This window comes from Gavia stellata, unplaced genomic scaffold, assembly GCF_030936135.1.
Source record: "Gavia stellata isolate bGavSte3 unplaced genomic scaffold, bGavSte3.hap2 HAP2_SCAFFOLD_87, whole genome shotgun sequence".
Classification (NCBI taxonomy): Eukaryota; Metazoa; Chordata; class Aves; order Gaviiformes; family Gaviidae; genus Gavia; species Gavia stellata.
Genome location: NW_026777117.1, coordinates 154,636 through 173,772, shown reverse-complemented (window position 1 = coordinate 173,772; position 19,137 = coordinate 154,636). Strand labels below are relative to the sequence as shown.

The 19,137-nt window shown below is 48.6% G+C and overlaps 1 protein-coding gene across 1 annotated transcript in view; it reads left to right on the top strand.

The window, feature by feature from the left end:
• Nucleotides 1-19,137, top strand: part of LOC132321695 (THUMP domain-containing protein 2-like) — a 31,618-nt gene that overhangs the window by 1,119 nt on the left and 11,362 nt on the right. The gene's annotated exons all lie outside the window — the stretch shown is intronic.

Genomic DNA, 19,137 nt, shown 5'->3' with positions numbered 1-19,137 from the left:
AGCCACAGGCAAACCAAATCATCGCATCTGCTTGGCTGGGAACAAGAAATTCTCGGTCTGAAAACCACCATTCATTATTTGGGGGTTTACAATTCAGTTAAGGAGGATATTAGCCCTGAAAACAAACTGGCTCTCCAGCCAGCTAGCCTGTGGAAACTCGCTCCAAAACATCAGAAACAGTGTGGCCAACAGGAGCAGGGAGGTGATCATGCCTCTGTACTCGGCTCTGGTGAGGCCGCACCTCGAATACTGTGTTCAGTTTTGGGCCCCTCACAACCAGAAGTACCTTGAGGTGCTGCAGCGTGTCCAGAGAAGGGCGATGAAGCTGGTGAGGGGTCTGGAGCACAAGTCTGATGAGGAGCGGCTGAGGGAGCTGGGGTTGTTTAGCCTGGAGAAGAGGAGGCTGAGGGGAGACCTTATCGCTCTCTACAACTACCTGAAGGGGGGTTGCAGAGAGGTGGGTGTTGGTCTCTTCTCCCAAGTGACTAGTGACAGGACTAGAGGAAATGGCCTCAAGTTGCGCCAGGGGAGGTTCAGGCTAGATATTAGGAAAAAGTTCTTTACTGAGAGAGTAGTGAAACATTGGAATAGGCTGCCCAGGGAGGTGGTAGAGCCACCCTCCCTGGAGGTATTCAAGGAGCGTGTGGATGTGGCATTGTGGGATGTGGCTTGATGGGCATGGTGCTGTGTGGTGTTGGGTGGGTTGGTTTTTGGTGTGTTGTGGTTTGGTTTTTGTGGTTTTTGGTTTTTTTGTTTTTTGTTTTTTTTTTTTTTTAAGGTTGGACTTGATGATCTTACAGGTCTTCTCCAACCTTAGTGATTCTGTGATTCTGTGATTCTGTGATCTCCCACTTGGCGTCCAGCCACCGATTGAGTGGAAACTGGAGAGCTCAGGCAAAGAAACCTCAGATGTGACACCCTTGTGCGCTCAAGGCACCAAGACAGAAGTGCTGTAAGCAAAGGAACCTGGATGCTGGGTGATGCTTCCAGTCTCAGAAGGCAGAACTTGGAGACAGATGTCAAGGTGAGACCCACCAAGTCCCCTGTGCTTGGCTGGAGATGCACTCACAGGGCTGCCACCTCGTGCTCCTTCCCACAGCTCCAGCACCTTACAAGCAACATTAAAGCCTCCCCTGCTCAGCACAGAAGCAACTCCTGCCTGCTGCAGGCAAAGAGCACACCTGGAGCCAGGTTTCATGCTCAGAGGACTTGGCAGAGAAGCCTTGGGTGCTTAGTAAAGGAAACCGCTGGCCACAAAGCACCTTCATGGAGCTGCATGGTAGGAGTGACACGAAACCCATACACGGCTTGCAAGCACCTCAGCACCCCAATGCCAAACCCAACGCTGGTACCTCGACCTGCTCCCATCAGCCTCAACAACCCTGCTCCCATGCTTGGCTGTGCTCCCGCTATCAAACTTAACGTCTATTTTTCCAGCCCAAACCTTCCTGCCCTCCCAGATAGACGGAGGGGGCCAAAGCCATTCCTTAGTCCTGCTTGTCAGCACAGACAAGGTCACTGCCACATCTCCTAGCACTGCTGCGTGGAGAAATCAAGTGAGAAAAAGCCTGACCTCCAAGCTAGCAGCTAGGATGCTTGAGAGCTAAAGAAAAGCCTTGGCTGGGGGGCTCTGCCCCCTGCATCACAAAGTCTTTTAACTAATGACTATTAAACATGCAACACATAAGCAGTCTCCAGAGGGGAAAAAAAATAAGAGACCAGGATCATCTTCAAAGTGAAGGAAAAAGATTTGTTTCATGATGCGGGCTCACAGCTAGTATAGGCTCCCTGCGTCAGGCTAGGCAGAAAAGGAGGGTCTGCACCGGACCACTCTGCTCCCAGCTGTGTTTGGCCGTGAGCTACATTAGGGGTACGAAGAAGCACCTTCACCTCATCTCTTTAGGGCAGCAACATTAACCTCTGAACACTCCCTGGCTCATGATATGGGCTAGGGTCATAAGGCCAAAGTATCAGTAGGCACAAGGTAGGGCTTCACACAAGCTCAGTCATGCCAGGACCTGGAAAATTCAGAAGGCTCAGCAGCACAAATATAGGCACAGAGGGGCCCTTCAGGGCCCATGAGCTTGGCAAAAGCTGTGCTGAGGAAAAAGTTAATGTGAGCATTTAGATATGGCCCTAAAGCATCCAAATCCCTTTGTGCATATGTCCAACAGCTTCCCTCAGTTAAATAAAATTGAACAGCTCTCTGATGATGCTGTGCTGAAAAAGACAGGAAATTAAGAATAAACAGCAAATTTCTTAAGGGACATTAAGAAAAAAATGGGAAGTTTCATGTAAAAGTACAGCTTCACGTCTGTACAGATCCTGTGGCTGTCACTACGCCATGTGCCAGTGCTCTTATTTCAAGGGACCCCACGTCACTTGTGCTGAAGCAGCAGCACCAACCTCTGAGCTGGTCCGATACCAACCGATCGCCCTCCAAACTTAAAGGCTGGGGATATATTGGCACGCACTGCACTACAACACACTACACCCAGCTTTTCTTGTAGCAGCAGAGACTAGTGGCTCAATCTTGTTTCAGTATACACAATGAATCCTCTTTCTTCTTCCTTCTGCAAAGATAAACCATCTCTCTCTGGACTAATTGGTTAATTTGCCTTTCTATTACACTTTGCTGGAAGAGTGAGACAGGAGATCTATTCAAAGTGAGAATCAGGATGCTATTGAACAATTTTGTTCAGCTACATCTTCTTGCCCTCTTCAGGCTTAAGTAGCAAGATCACATTTTGTGACTAGAAATCACCTGCTTAGATGTAATTACCATAAAAACAGCATCAAGGAAGCCAGGAAAGGAGAAGCACAACTTCCAGGACTAACCTCTTGTCCCTCTAGCCCACTGCTAAGTGGCTGAGTGCTTTCTAAATCCAGTCTTGCTACCCAGGAAGCCTCACCTGTCACCTTTATAGTCCAGTGCCTCTGTATTTTATCACTTCAGTACTATCATCCTGCAATTTATTACAAAAGCTCTACCATAGCCAAGATAATTAATAGGAGCCTAGCATTACATCTTCCTGTTACTTCTTTTAATAAACTTCAACTCTCAGCTGACAGCGAGCTGGACCAAGGGTCTGCTGGAGATTCCACAGCTCCACATGCTATAATTTACAACTGTGGCTCCTGCCTGAAATATTAACAGTACTATTGTCCCTTTCCCAACTGCCTCTCCCAGCACCTGATCTCTGCTCTCCTGGCTTTGCAACTTGTATCAACTCTCCCTTTTTATTTCCTCTTTTTCTGGCATCTGGACCACATTTCATTCCGGTTCGCAATACATCGGAGCTTCCACGCAGCTAGAGGCTTTGGAGTGGAAAAGCAGAAACCAAAGGACTATTAATGGATCCCCAGGTCAGGAGCAAGCGGCCATACGTGGGGTCAGAGCTGACTCTGCAATGGTGAATCCAGAGCAGCAGGTTCGAAGCAGTACGTCTCTTTAGTAGCTACCGTCAAGACCTCATCCAAAGTTCATGGAAATCATAGGAAGACTCCTATGGATATCAGATTGTTTCCCCATGCGATCCCTTACTCTGCAGCAAATGCTTGGACATGTCACATCCACTAGCCTGCAAAGAAGAGCTAAGAGGAAATGAACAATTCTGTACTCCCCAGGGGTTTAAGCATATGAACCTCCGCTCTGCTGACATGCAATCATTTGTTAATCTACCATTTCACTGCACACCCAAGCTAGAACAAGGGGCACTGCCAGCATCCCTAAAAACCACCCTCCCTCCCTTTCTGAACCATCTCTCAACTTCCGCAGTATCAACTCGCAGTGCGCAGCACAGGCAGCACAATGTTCACATCCTGACCAGCTGCCTTCCCCAACCAGGACCCCGAGAGGTCAGGCATCAGCTGAGTTCTCTGACAAGCTCCTGTGAACCTCAAGCCAAGCCAACTGCAGACAGGTAAGTGGAGGCAGGAGTACCACTCGGCAACCTCACCTTGGCTGGCTCCAGCCTAATACCCAATTATCCAGCACACACGTCACCGGCTGCCAGAACTGCAAATATTCCCTATTGAGCGGATTATTACTGTAACACTACAGCACTGACTGTAACCCCGAGGTGGTACAGAGCAGGCTTTGGCTTCACCGAGTTATTTCCCACCCTTCAGCCAAGGGGCAAGGCTGGACAAGCTGTTAGGAGCAATCTGCACCCTCCTGGAGTAGTCCAGCCTTTGGATTTTCCCTCGACGTAGACAGGAATTGCTTCTCAGGAAATCACCTATGGATTTAGAAGGCAAGGAAAGGACAGTCAGGGTGAGTTGGCTGTGCAGTTGCGTGGAGCTAGGCCATTTGTTGCATTTTTCATCACAAGCCTTCACGGCATTTTATAGACAGAGCGAGAATAAATCGTCTCGTCCGTCATTTACAGACGGGGCCACACAAAGATTTAAGGCCAAAACATCCGAAAGCCCACATGCGAGACGAGACGAGGGGGGCAAGACCAGCAGCGGCGAGGCAGGCAGCCTCCATCCCCCTCCACATTTAACCCACAGCCCGGGTGCAGTCACATTGGCATCCCATGGGGAAAAAAAGGGAGAAGTTTGGGAAGGTTCTCCTTTAGGGAGCAAAGCTCGCTCCCCGTCCAGCTCTGGGGGGAAGAAGGGGCCCCAACTCCCCGTCCCCACACAGAGAAAGGGCTGCAGCCTCCGGGGGCACCTCACCCAGCACCAGAACCCCACTGTGCTCCACAGGCAACCTCACCCCTAAAAGCCTCCCCAAAAAAGCACCCTGGGCGCACCGGCACCGCCCTCCCGCTTTCCTCCGGGGAGGGGACACAGCCACCACCACCCCAGCATGGGGGGGTCACCAGCGTCCCCCCACCTCTCCCACCCTGCGGGGGACACGAGGGCACACTCACACACCCGATCCCCGCTGCCAGATGGGCTGTTGCCCTCGTTCTGAACGCAACCGGGACTCCCGCCCGGCCCAAACACCGCCATAACAACGGCCAATGGCCTGAAGCCGGCAGGGGAGGGAGGCGCCGCCTTCGGGACAGGAGGGTGGACACGGAGGCGGAGGGGCCCGCGGTGCTCAGTGCCCAGACGGCCCCGCTGAGGAGCCGTGGCCACCTGCGGTCCCCCTACGTCTGCTGGCTGGCTGGAGGGGACAGCCAGAAAGCACGGAGAGAGCCCAGGCCTGCCAAACACTTCACAAGCTCACACGGCTTCGGCAGGGAGCCTCTGCCCCAGCACCACAGAGACCAGCTGCGCTTCCCTCATCTCTTGGGGCACGGACACTGCAGAGGCCCGGCTAGCAGGGCCTTATCCCAGAGCAGGAACAGCCGCTCAGGGACAGCGTACAATGGCCACGGCAAGCACGCGCGGGAATTGCCTCCAACGCACCCTCCCAGCTTCAGCACGGCCACATCCCTGCGTGGGTCACCCTGAAACAGAGCAGCCATTAGAGACACTCAGGGCAGAGTCCAAAGGGTTTCTCCCAGGCCGCAGCACTGATCAGGAAAAGAGCCACACGCCACCTGGACACAGCCCGTGTGCCAACAGAGCCGAAAAATCAACTCACACACGCCCCACGGAGGTGCCAGCACTGCCCTCAAAAGGGACCATCTGCTCTTCTCCTGCTCTCTGGGTGATAACTCGCACCCCAGCCCAACCGGCTCACCTGCTCGGCTGCCACCTCGCACCTCCCAGTCTGCCTGTGGCGGGGCGCTCGGCACAGGTGACACCGATGCACAAACCGGCACAGCCAACCTTGTCATTTCTCAGGGAAGCGCTGTAATAAGTACACCCCGACAAGCACAGCCTAACAGACACAGCTCTACACTCTTCGCTGAAGCCAGGCTCCCCCTCACGGGGAAAACTCAAGTTGCCTAAGATGGTAAACAAGAGCACTTCCAAAGCAGATATCTGGAGGTTAATTCCTGCTTCACAGTCAGCATCACTGGTATTTCATTAAGAAGCCATCCAGGACACTTCAAACTCTCAGCCTTGGGCAAATGCCACGGGACTGCAAAGTGTGAAGTCATTATCTAAAAGAACATGTCACCCATTCCTCTTCCCCACACTGCCTCTCCAACAAAAAGGCTCCTGCCTAAGTAACTAGACCTGAGAAGACCCACAGCCATTAATGCACTTCACCTGGGAGCACGTGCATTGTGCTCCTGGGGAACAGCAAGCCTTCAGGCAGGGCTCACCCTGTGCCACAGGACAGGCACGTAGCAGAACATCTGCCTCTCAGCGTACAGTCTCTTCCAAGGACTGAGCGACAAAATACAAATGCACGCAATAAAGTGTCACCCCTGGTATGCAGCACATCACCCTCTGGTGCCTTCAGCATGAGCACAACCTGGGCTCATCCTCCTCCCACCATGCGTCGACCTTGGAGCTACATGCTACAGGCAGATTCATTTTTGCCTTATGTTCCCTACACTGCCACAGAGACGAGCCAGTCATTAACTGACGGAAATACAGGGCTCCGAGGTCAGGTAACCAGGGCAAGATGTGACCTGCAGTTCTTCCCAGCCACTGCTTTCCTTCCGTCCGCCTCACAGCAGCAAAGGCCAGCTTATTCACCCCCACTCTACCAGGCGGACATTGGGATATGGATCCCATAGCCTGGCTATTTCACTGCACTTTCTCATCTAGATTAAGACCCAGCGAGATCTTACAGATGTTGCACAAAGTTTAGGCAGGTTTTTTTTTTCCTAGAGAGGTTCAATCCAAAGTAAAGCAGAATTCACAATACAAGAGAAGCCCAGGATGGGGGAGCTCAAACATGCTGGACAGGGAGAAACATATGCTGACATTTTTGTTACGCCCACACCTTGACTCCAAAGCCTTTTTCTCCTTGGCTCCTCCTCCCACATCCCAACTCTCATACATAACTCCCTTATTTCAACTCCCGGCAAATCTCCATCTGCTCCTGCCAGACCCTGGGCTGGACATACCCAAGCCCATCACCTGGAGGGCAACTACACCAGCACGCACAGCAACACGGTTTATCACTGTGGAAATTCCAAATGACAGCCCTGAAGAGGTCACCACTTGGGAAGAGCACATCAAGACAGTCTGCAGGAGCTAATTTCAGCCACCCAGGCTACAGAAGCACAGCACCCAGAGGGCCCCAGCTCTATCCCTGGGCTCAGCCAGGCTCTTCAGCCTCCCTGCAGCACCCGTCACTAGAGGATGAGCCTGGGTAACCCTTGCAAAACCTGCTCCCAGCCCCGAGGGAGGTCAACTCCCTTTGCCAGGGCCTTAAACACCCAGATAAAATCCTGGCAGGCAGCAGGCAATAGCTGATGCAGCTCCGTGAAAGGGGAGCCTCGGAGACCCTGGTGAGCAAGCAGAAGGGGACCAGTGCTCTCTGCAAAAAGCAGCTTTCTTGGATTCTCTCGGCTTTTGCACACAAAGCCCTCGGGGGGCTCCAGCATTTCCCAAAACACACACGTTCTGCCAAAGCTGCTTTATTTCTGATGGCAGAGAAGGTGAACACTACAGATTATTACTTTTTCAAGCTACCGGAGACTTTGAGGGGTAGGAATACACTGCATTCCCAGAGAGCACAGCGGGGAGGTGTCGCTGCAGCTGTACGCTACCAGCCAGAATACTGGCAGCTGAGCAGGGGGAGGCCTCAGCCAGCTTGTCCAGTAGCTTCTTCACCATAACCATGGCTCTTGATGGATACAGACACCAGGCAGCCCTGCCAAGCTGCCATTTTTGAACAGCAATGGACCCGAAATTAAAATCAACATGGGTGTACATACTTTGCAAACCTACACCCACGGTTCAGGACGTCCTGCAGGATGTAGAAGACTGCAGCCACCGCTTTCTGACCCAGTCCTGGGCTTCACCATGCTCGGAGGTGGAAAAGTCATAAGACAGACCATCCCTCTCACAGAGCTTGCTGCCAGAGACACAGGTGTAGCTGAGACAGGGAAGACCAAGTCTCTTCCAGGCTTCTTCCTCAGGACGGGGCTTATCAGTTCCAAGAACACTTGCAAGCTAGCCACAAAGTGAAGCATCAGCCATCTTCCCCAGGGGAGACCCACGCTTTCAAAAGGAGAGCCCAGAAGCTGAAATTCACACCACCACGGATGCTCAGGACCACCAACTCAGAGGACGTACAGGGTTTACATCACTGCTCCTTCTCCATTCCTGGGGCTGTACATACAACCCCACAGGGACCTACAAGCCCCTCTTCTCTTGCCAACACGCTCTCTGCCCCATGTGCTCACCTCTATTTTCCTTCACAATATCCAACTCTCACCATCAGGTTCAGCTTGGAGCCACCATTCCCAATTCACACTTGGCTCTCAGTTGGCTGCCTGCGTTTCTGGCTCAAAGGACACATTTCAAGCAGCACAGACTGCAGCTAGTCCCAAGCAAGCAGAGAGGGGGGGATCACACTTGCACACAGCCCAGCACAGAAGCAAGCCACCCACCTCAGCACTTCAGACAAGCCACCCTTCTCCACCCTAGCAGGGTCTGACCAAACCAGGCTCTTGGCCCTGGTCTCCTTAGAGGCACAGGTAACAGTCCATGCAGGGAGCTGCTCTACAGGGCTCAAAATCCTCCCCCCCATCCCCTGAGAAGCGTTGTTTACATAGCTCTTACCCTCCTGCAGAAACAAAAGAGCATACAGCCAAGGGCAACAGGCAGCCATGTTGCATTAGTAACCTCTCCTTTGCTGCAGTGCTAGAGGGACACAGAGCACTATCAGCCGGCATCGCCAAAAGCCCTGCTGCAGGCTCTGAGATGAGACCTGACAGCACAGGCACTGTCTAGCTTCTGAACACCAACACCAGAGCCCCTGGCGGGGGTTGAAACAGGCACATCAGAAACATAGCTGTCCTGTCACCGGTGCTGCACTCACCGGATCAAACCCACAGAATAACTGGACATGTCTGGTGTCTTGCAGAGGACAGAGCCACAGCAAAGGCAAAGACAAGAGCTGCAATGAGGATCCAGGGAGAGCAGGGAAGTGCTGGCACAGACAAATTACACCATCACAGGGATGCAGATGGGAGCATCCACTACCCCCACTTCAACCCATAAAGGTAAAACTCCAGCACTTGGTTAAAGAAAGGAATACGACTGCAACACTCAGTCATTTTAGATGCTCTCAAAACTTTTCCTCCCGAATAACTGCAGTGACATCACTTACCTAACTGCAACCTCATGAAGTGCCAGTCATGAAGTCCCAAACAGGCAGCCCATAATTCTCTTTGTCCAGGCAGGGTTCATACTTGTTTTCTTCTGAAAAAAGAAGGACAATAGAGTTGGCCCCTTTCCCTTTCAGCCATTTTTCCCCCTGCCTTCCTCTGAGCAATGCAATCCCACATTGCAGGGGAGAACATCGGGTTTTTTGGTAGCACAGATCTCAAGGCACAGCCCTGGCTTTGCTTTCTCCCTTTTTATTCCCATGCTGGGAATCCATTTTGTTTCCTCACTTTTTGCTTAGTTTACATCTCACTTCCAAACCCTGAACTGCTTCTCTACTCCTGTTCTGAATCAAGACAAGATTTCAAACGCCTACATTTTGGAGACCCTGCCATTTGCCGTACAGCCATGAAACCCCCCAAAAAATAAATTGTTTTTTCCCCACTGCTTTTTAAAACAAAGTCCTTGGCCCCAACAAGTGTAATGTCTCCTAGGTTTTCTTCTTCCTTAATACTATGAAACCATTTAATCCAGCCAGCTGTCTTTGCGCAAATGCAGAAGAACATTTATAAGCCTCAAGAAGTTAATCCCATTTCAAGGGGAATGTCTGACATAGAGGTTAGGAAGGCAGTAACTGGGGCTGTGATTGCCCGGAGACAATGCACAAGAAGATGGGTAGGCTCTGGATGGAGGTTCAGGCCTGACTCAGCAAGGTACTGCCACAGCATCTCAGCCTGAACAAGGAAACGCAAAGATGTCAAGGGCACTGATCACCCACGCAGCTACAGGACGGTTCGATAGCTGTTCCTGGGACTGACACTAACTTAATCCTTAGTCTTGGCCTCATGTTTCCTCTGGAAGCTAAAAGCCATCTAAGTCCCCGTGATATTGAGGACAGAAACATGCTGCGGTACCACCACACTGTAGGTCAGTGGTCTTTCATGGTCACAGAGGCAGAGCAGGGGTCAGTCTCCCCTCCCGCACACCCAGCCCTTCTCCTCAGCTGGCAGGGTTCTGCCAGGGCATTCTCCATCCCACCCAGTGCCACCGGGCACCATAGGCTGGGGAGTACCGGGCTCTGGTGGTGCATTCCTTCCCCCCCCACTTTTTTCCTGGGCTGCTCTATGATCTCAGGAATTCCAGCTGGGCCTCAGCCTTTGCGCAATGAGATGGGCGGTTAAGCGTCCCTTGACTGTACCAGGAACTCTTGCATGGCTAAGGCGGGGAGCAGCACTGACTGTACCAAGCACTCCTGTTACCCAACTCAAGGCAGGTAACGAGAGCGGGAATAACCAGTCATCCCCTGACAGCCTTGGAACATCCCTTACCTGGGCCGTAGCCTGAGTGAAACAGTACCAGTGTTGCTGGAATTCCAGTAACTTTCCAGTAACTTGCTGATGACTAAAGCCAATCATCTTACAAACCTACAAACAGCCGTCCCAAGTGAGCTCTCCTGGACCACAGCAGGCTGCCACCAGCATCCTCCTCGCAGTGGGAGGCCTCTCAGAGTTTCATGAACTCTCCAGTTTGTGAAATGTGGAGGACTGCCGCCAAAAGCTGGCAACGAGACCTGGGCTGAAACCTTCTCCTCCTTGAGGCTCAACTTGCAATGGAGGGGTCTGCTCCATTGCTGTCCCCAGAGCATCCCCCTTGGGCTCCACCACAGAGACAGCCTTGCAACTTTCCCTTACAAAGCAGCACGGGGACTCCCAGGACAACCGGGCCACAGAGAAGAAACCTTCCCCATTTTCTTAACCAACCCAAAACCTTTTTCTCTTTCCTACAGATAGAAAAAAATCCCTCCCGTGCCACAGGCAGCACAGAAGATGCACCAAGGATGACACTGACGGTCACAGATTTGCACTCATCTAATGACAGCTCTGCCAGGGACCAGGCAAGGTGTTTGATCTCACAGGGACTCAGCTTTCCTACCTGCGAGGCAAGTCCAGCAATACTTATTTGGGAAAAGGACAGTCACAAGAGCTAGCAAACAACTCGCATTCAACACAGTGCTGTTAATACTATGGAGAGACTTGTCTAGCCTCTCTCTCTGTAATTAGCCCCTTTCTCTAATGTCTGAGCAGCCCAGTGTTTTTAGCAACATATAGAATCAGCTTTCTTAGTAGAAAATGGTATCTTTTACCAGTCTAACTTGGTGGGAAGAAAAAGTATCACTGAGAAATCTGATCTTATCCATACCCTTACAGCATGCTGGCTAGATCAACATATCTTTAAAACACATGCCTGCAGCAATCCTTAAAGGCAGGGGAAAAAGCATCTCGGCTTTGTGGATAGAACTGCAATGCAGATGATACTGCACAGGAAAATTAAGGTCTAAGTTTATCACGCATCAGCTGTTCTCTAGCAACTGCCTACAAGCAGGGTCTTGTCCCATAGCAGAGAAAAGGTCTCATACTCCACATTTGCTGTGGGGTTAGATGTCCGGCATATCTGCAGTCAGGTACAGCCGCCTGCCTGGAGAGTTTCACGAACTCTCCAGTTTGTGAAAAGTGGAGGACTGCCACCAAAAGATGGTCCTTCCATGTCTCTCTTTTTTAATGCTTGCCTAGCTTTACCGTGCTCAGAGACAGAAGATGAAGCCCCATTCAGCCACGTGGCAACATGGGCTAGAACGAAATAGCACCCATTCATTTACAGATGACTTGCAGCTCAATTACTAACAGACCGAGAAGCAGCAAGGTGGAGAAAGGCAGTTCTGAACACACACACACACACACACACACACACACACACACACACACACACAGACGCACACACACACAGACGCACACACAGAGGCACACACAGAGGCAGGAGGGCTGCTGCACTTGGGCAGCTCTTTCCATCCAGTTCTTTTCTGAGCAGAGCAGCCCCCAGTGAAAACTGCCCTTCTTCAGCCATTTCAGGAGAAAAAGGGGGTCCATTTGTTCACCATTAGAATGCAATTTGCATGACTCAACATTGCCTTATTCTTACTGACTACAGCCTTCAGGGCATTTTCATTAACTAACAGCCCTGAAAGCAGCAGTCACCAATTTAGGATCTCAGGGGAGGTTTTGAGTACACATCTGTATTAGTTGCAAATCTGACCTAACTCCTATTTACTTCAGACACAAGCAGGAGCAACTGACACAATTTCAATCAGAATTGGGCAGTCTGGATCAGGTCTTGATGTTACAGAACATCTTGAAAAACAAGGTCAAAAACAAGTGTTAAAAACAAGCAAGAAGAATTAGAAGAATGTAAAGAAGATACTTCATAACAAATGCACCTGGCACTTAGTCATACTAAAGATAAAGACTGTCTTCACTAACTCTCTACTAACTAGCAATAACGATTAACACAAGGACGAATCTTAGAAAAATAGAATGGACTGCCAAAATAGTGCCCTAGAGTTAACCTGTCTCATTATAATCTCATTCTAACGCTAAAGAACACACCTCCTAGCTAGAAAAGCCCCCAACCCAATTAAGCCCTCTACTCTCTCAGCAGGTGTGGTGAATTAAAAGAGAATTATAACTTTAAGATGAAGTAAGAAAAGCATTAACCAATAGTTAATTAAGGGGTAGAACCAGGAGGCCTAACTAACTTTGGTAATTGCTTTAAATACCTGTCATGATTTTAACTTGGTATGCATGTTAGGAGGAGAAATCCCCCATGCACCCGGTGCTTCAATAAACCAATGTCGGCTTTCTAAACTATCATTTGGTTTGGAGAGTTTTCTTCGTTACAATTTTCAGTAACAGAATTTGGCAACCCAGATGGTACCTGCTCTCCGGAATCTTGATGGACCAGAGGAATTGTGAGGACTCCTGAGCGCACTGGAGCATTTTTGGGGAGGCCCTCCGATTCCCTGGTTGGGTGAGTTTCTGTGACAGCTCTCTGGGAGACTAATGACATTGGTATTTGTTATTAATATTGGTATTGGTTGCTTGCAAATAAGTCGTATCTGAATTCAGTACATGTTGTTAAGTTGCTGGTATTGATATTGGGAATACACTACTGTATAATTTTGTGTAATCTGTATGCTACTACAGGGACGCCCAGAATCTGGATTTTGATTTGGACACATCTACGTGGTTATTTTACATCATGGGTGCTGGACAATCTACTGAAGGGGGGATTCTTAAGTGTTCCCCTTTGGGGTGTATACTAAACCACTGGAGCAAGTTTGGGGGTGATCCCCTTACTTGGAAAAAACGGATAGAATATTGCAATCATTGGTGGCCTCTGTACACTCTGGATGATCAGGAGAAATGGTCTAAGAACGGAAGTGTACATTACAACATTGTGTTACAGTTAGTGCTGTTCTGTAGGCGTGAAGGAAAATGGGATGAGGCACCATACGTGAATTTGTTCTTTGCTTTGTGGGATAATTATAACATACGTAAGGAGTGTGGCTTGCTTGCAAGTGAAAGTGGTGTATTAGCCCTAGAGGCAGAGAAAAAGAAAGCACCTAAGTGGTGGTGTTCAGCATGCAGCATCGGCAAGCAATGCAATAAATATAAAGAAAGTGGTGAAGAAGAGCAACAGGAGGAGGTAGAGATGTTGGTTGTACCAAGGAGGGGTAAGAATAGAAGGAGAGAAGAGTGAGACAATGATTCTGACAGTTCCAGCGAAGAGGATTTTAGTCTGGTGGCGGGGAGAACTAGGAGGGGAAATGCTCGGAATGTACAGGCCAATGTACAAGCCCCCCTCAGACAAGCCGTAGGACCAGATGGAGCAACAGTTTGGGTAAAAGTGCCATTTTCGGTATCGGATTTAAAGGCATGGAAGGAGATGGCAGGTGTATATAGGGAGGACCCCGAGCGGGTGGCAAAGGTTATGGAGACTATAATCAAAAATCAGGATCCAGACTGGAAAGATCTGCAAGTTGTCTTGAATAATTTAGTTTCTTATGATGAGAAAAAGATTGATTTTTGGCTAAAGCTAAGGAGGAGGCAGAGTGAGTCCATGTTCAAGCTGCAATAGCAGGATGGATATAGGATCATTTCCCTTCCAATAATCCCAACTGGAATCCTAACATCCAGGCTCAAAGGTTATTATTATCCGAGTACCAACAAGTGATTCTGTATGGTGTCTGGAATGCAATTCCAAAATCAAAGAATTGGTCTAAATTGTATCAGGTCATTCAGGGAAAGAATGAGGACCCCTCTTCTTTCTTTGAAAGACTAATGGAGGCTGCTAGAAAATACACTGATTTGAATCCAGACAATGAAGCAGACGCTGTCTCGTTGGTCCACATCTTTATGGGACAGTCTACATAAAACGGAAATTACAGAAACTAGAGCGGGCAGATGCCCGCTCACTGGACAAAGTGTTAGAGCATGCCTGGAAAGTGTACAACAACAGGGAAAAGGTGGAGGAAGTAAAGCAGAGAAAGGAGAGGCTTAAAGATAGTAAGATGCTGGCAGTAGCCATAGCCCAAGAAACTAGCAAGTTCAGAGTTCCCATAAAGCGAAAAAGATTTCCTGGTGGAGTACGAAGGGTTGGAATGCTGCTGGAGATAAATCAGTGTGCTTACTGCAAACAGAAAGGACACTGGAAAAGGGAGTGCCCACAGTTAAGAAGACAAGGTCGTGAGGAGATGCCAAATCAGGCTGCTAACATGATGACAATAGATTCAGACTGAGGGAGACCAGGGGAAGAATCAGAACCCTCCCCAACAGAACCCCTCGTTAGAGTAAAGTTGGGGAATGAAAAGGTACAATTTTTAGTAGATATGGGGGCCACTTACTTGGTATTGAACACATGCAAGGCTAATTTGAGTAATCAGAGTACATCAGTTATTAGTGCCACGGGGCAGAAAGAAAATCGGCCATTTTTCCAGCCTTTGAAGTTTACAATTGGGAAAAGGGTGTTAACCCATCGATTTCTCTGAGTGCCCTGTGCCGCTAATTAGGACGAGACATATGAAGTAAATTGAATGCACAAATTACTTTTGAAAAAGGAAAAATCCAAATCCATATTCCTGACAATAAAGCTTTGGATGCTCAAGTTTTTATGTTACAGAAGGAAGCCGAGTTACAGGAAATACCAGAAGAAGTTGAAAATCCTGTAACCCCTCTAGTATGGGCTTCAGGAGCACCAGGACGATCCCGAGCGGCAGAACTGGTAATCATTCAGTTGAAACCAGACGCCAGACCGGTAAGACGAAAAGAGTATCCAATTAAATTAGAGGCAAGAAAAGGATTAGAACCATTAATAGAACGATTTATAAATTTTGGATTACTAAAAGAATGTCAATCAGAATACAACACCCCGATCTTGCCAATTAAAAAATTGCATTCAGAAGAGTATAGATTGGTCCAGGACTTAAGGGCTATAAATGAAATTGTACAGGATGTTCACCCAGTAGTGGTAAACCCGCCTACTCTCTTGACCACCCTGAAGGAAACAGACCAATGGTTTACTGTACTGGACTTGAAAGATGCTTTCTTTTGCCTTCCGCTAGCAGCCGAAAGTCAAGAACTGTTTGCTTTTGAGTGGGAAAGCCCTAAGACCAGAAGAAAAACTCAATTGTGTTGGACAGCATTACCACAAGGATTTAAAAATAGTCCTACGATCTTTGGAAATCAATTAGCCAAAGAATTAGAAGACTGGCAAAAGATGCATAAAAATACGACCTTACTGCAATATGTAGATGACACACTGCTAGCAACAAATGACAAGAAGGATTCCATACAAATGACAATAGAACTCCTAAATTTTTTGGGGACAGCAGGGTACAAAGTATCCCGGGAAAAGGCACAGATCGCTCAGCAGGAGGTAATATATTTGGGGTACACAATTTCCCAGGGCCAGTGTTGTCTTAGAACTGAAACAAAAGAGACCATTGGCCAGATCCCCAAACCTAAATCGAAACAAGAGCTCAGAGCATTTCCCAGAATGGCTGGATGGTGTCACCTGTGGATAATAAATTTTGGACTCACTCCCAAACCCCTATATGAAGCTGTACAAGGGGAAGGAAATCTCCTTTTCTGGACTCAGGAGTGCAGAGATGCATTTATGAAATTGAAACAAGCTTTAATGAGTGCTCCAGCTCTAGGCCTTCCGAATTTGGAAAAAACATTTGAATTATTTGTGCATGAGAGACTGCATATTGCCTCAGGGATACTAGCCCAGAAGCTGGTCCTGGAAAAGACCCCTGCGGTATTTTTCAAAACAACTAGACACTGTTAGCAAAGGATAGCCAGCATGTCTCCAAGCAGTGGCGGCTACAGTATTACTGATCCAAGAGGCCTGAAAATTGACGCTTGGGCAAAAATTAACTGTATTTGTACCCCATGTGTGCTGGTTTTGGCTGGGATGGGGTTAACTTTCTCCATAGCAGCTAGTATAGGGCTGTGTTTTGGATTGTATGGGGCTGTGTTTTGGATTTGGGCTGGAAACAATGTTGATAAAGCAGGAATGTTTTAGTCACTGCTGAGCAGTGCTCACACAGCACCAAGGCCTTTTCTGCTCCTCACCCCACCCCACCAGTGAGTGGGCTGGGGGTGCACGGGAAGTTGGGAGGGGACACAGCCGGGACAGCTGACCCCAACTGACCAAAGGGGTATTCCATACCATATGACATCATGCTCAGTATATAAAGCTGGGGGAGGAAGAAGGAAGGTGGGGACATTCGGAGTAATGGCGTTTGTCTTCCCGAGCAACCGCTACGCGTGATAGAGCCCTGCTTCCCTGCAGATAGCTGAACACCTGCCTGCCGACGGGAAGTGGTGAATGAATTCCTTCTTTTGCTTTGCTTCTCCGCACGGTGTTTTTTGCTCTACCTATTAAACTGTTTTTATCTCAGCCCACGAGTTTTCTCACTTTTACTCTTCTGGTTCTCTCCCCCACCCCACCTGGGGGGAGTGAGTGAGCGGCTGTGTGGTGCTTAGTTGCCAGCTGGGCTTAAACCACGACACCATGCAGTTACAGCAGTGCTGGAACAAAAAGGAGGACACTGGTTGTCACCAAGCTGGATGCTGAAATATCAAGCCATTCTTCTGGAACAAGACAATGTGGAGCTGAAAGTAACCACGATCCTGAATCCAGTGACCTTCCGAACTACTGATCGTGCTGGAGAAGAATTAGCACACGACTGTTTGCAAACTGTAGAACAGATGCACTCCAGCAGACCAGACCTGAAAGACCTACTAATAGAAAATGCAGACTGGGACCTGTTCATAGATGGTAGCAGCTTTATGTGGAATGGAACACGAAAATCAGGTTATGCAGTAGTAACTGGTAAGGAAGTGATTGAAGCCAAAGCTCTGCCATCCAACACTTCAGCCCAGAAAGCAGAACTCATAGCCTTACTGAGAGCATTAGAACTGTCAAAAGGTGAAATTGTTAATATATGGACAGATTCAAAATTTGCCTTTGGAGTGGTGCATGCTCATGGAGCCATTTGGAAAGAAAGGGGACTCCTCACATCTCAGGGATCCCCAATCAAATACGGGCCAATGATCCAACAATTACTACCAGCAATTAATCTACCCCGATTAGTGGCAATTATGCATTGCAAGGTACATCAAACTGGAAATAGCCCAATGCGTATAGGGAACCACACGGCAGACAGAGCTGCGAGAGAAGCAGCTGAAGGTCAAATATTGCTAGTTTTGCCAGAAAGGGTTCAGAGCTTGGGACCTGAGAATCCGCAGTATACACCAGAAGACAATCCATTGGCTAACCTACTGAAAGCAAACGAAAATCAAGAAGGATGGTGGGTAACTCCTTCACACCAAGTAATAGTTACACAAGAAATCATGCGTGAAATAGCCAATAGGCAACACCAAGAAACTCACTGGGGAATTCAAACAATGGTTGAAGCATTAAAAACACAAGTGCTAAGTGTACAAATGACTGGAATAATTAAGAGCATAGTGAAGAAATGTGAGTTATGCCTGAAGAATAATCCTCACCTACCCTGAAGACCTTTACCAGGGGTGACAAAGAGAGGAAACAGGAGACTATTAGCAAATAGACTTTTCCGAATTACCACGGCAAAATGGATACCGAGATCTTTTAGTAACTTTAGATACTTTCTCAGGCTGGCCAGAAGCTTTCCCTTGTCGCACCAACAAGGCAAAAGAAGTAGCAAAAGTGCTACTTAAGGAAATAATACCACGATTTGGGGTACCCATTGGACTATCTTCAGATAGGGGCCCACACTTCATAGCAGAAGCTGTTCAAAGTTTGACTAAAGCATTAGGGATAAAATGGGATCTCCATACCCCACGGAGACCTCAATCAAGTGGAAAAGTAGAAAGAATGAACCAAAGCCTAAAAAGACAGAGAAGTAAAATTTGACAGGAGGCTCAGATAAAGTGGCTGGATGCTTTACCCTTAGCTTTGCTACAGATACGCACCCAGCCTAGAACCAAAGAAAAGGTTAGTCCTTTTGAGATCATATATGGTAAACCTTGTCAGATGACTGAAACAGGAGTTAATCCTGAAATTGCAGGAAGACATTACTTAAAAGAATATGTTCTCTCTCTGGGAAAGTTTTGTCCTCTCTCCACAGATACATCACTGTGAGCACGCCACTATCTTTGGACGTGCCTGTGCATCACTACCAACCAGGGGACTGGGTGTATCTGAAGACATGGTCAGACGAGCTGTTGAAAGAGAAGTGGAAAGGACCTCTTCAAGTTTTACTCACCACCCATACTGCTTTCAAGCTTGAGGGAGTCGCTCCGTGGATACATCGCAGCAGCATCAAGCCAGCCGCGTCACCACAATGGACTGTCAAACAAGAGGGACTTTTACGTTTAAAATTAACGTGGGAATCATGAAGTTCTGGGTTATATCTCTTGCAGCGATGTCAGGAAGTGTGGAAGTCGATACAGATGGAGAGGTCAATACAGATTTGGATGAAAACCTAATTCTAACTTTGATACAAGGGTTTGGCAAAATGCATAGTCTTACCAGTGTTACAGCATGCGTCCCAGTCCCTCACTCGGCCAGTCAGCCCATCCCATGGGGCACTATAGAGGTAAATTTATCTTTACT